We start from the raw sequence: 495 nt of genomic DNA on the forward strand, positions 1-495 counted from the left end.
GTGCTCGGTTTTTTATTCTGCTTCTTGTAATGTGAAAATGCAAAAGAAAACATACTGTGAACTTGCAATCTAGTCAACCATTTCAATAAACAACATCCTATGTATTATTTCACTAGAGTACACTTGGAGTTTCTTGTTGTTCTCTCTCCAATTCTCATTCATGTCACAACCTGTTTTCTCTAGTGGAAATACAATTTTATTTCCTTTCTTTTCTTCATTCCTTCATTCCTAATCCCTATTAGCATCCTTTGCTGTGGGTGTGTTTCTGAAGTATAGAAAAGTCCAATCCAGATTATTATGCCAACATGCCAGAAATCAATTTGGATTATAAACCAATGAATGTAAAATTTGGTAAATGAAGTAAAATGTTCAGTTAAAGCAAACTCTAATTTATGTGAGGTTTATTACAAGTGGAGGTTAGCCATGGTTTTATTCTCTGGTCTACTGGCTTTAAATGTCAGGTTAATACATCAGTAGATGGTGCAGTCATGGTTC

At 33.9% G+C, this 495-nt stretch overlaps 1 protein-coding gene across 1 annotated transcript in view; it reads right to left on the minus strand.

Moving 5' to 3' along the window:
- Nucleotides 1-495, minus strand: part of LOC107587098 (diacylglycerol kinase theta-like) — a 22,952-nt gene that overhangs the window by 19,174 nt on the left and 3,283 nt on the right. The gene's annotated exons all lie outside the window — the stretch shown is intronic.

This window comes from Sinocyclocheilus grahami, unplaced genomic scaffold (assembly GCF_001515645.1).
Source record: "Sinocyclocheilus grahami isolate Dianchi unplaced genomic scaffold, SAMN03320097.WGS_v1.1 scaffold89.1, whole genome shotgun sequence".
NCBI classification, from domain to species: domain Eukaryota; kingdom Metazoa; phylum Chordata; class Actinopteri; order Cypriniformes; family Cyprinidae; genus Sinocyclocheilus; species Sinocyclocheilus grahami.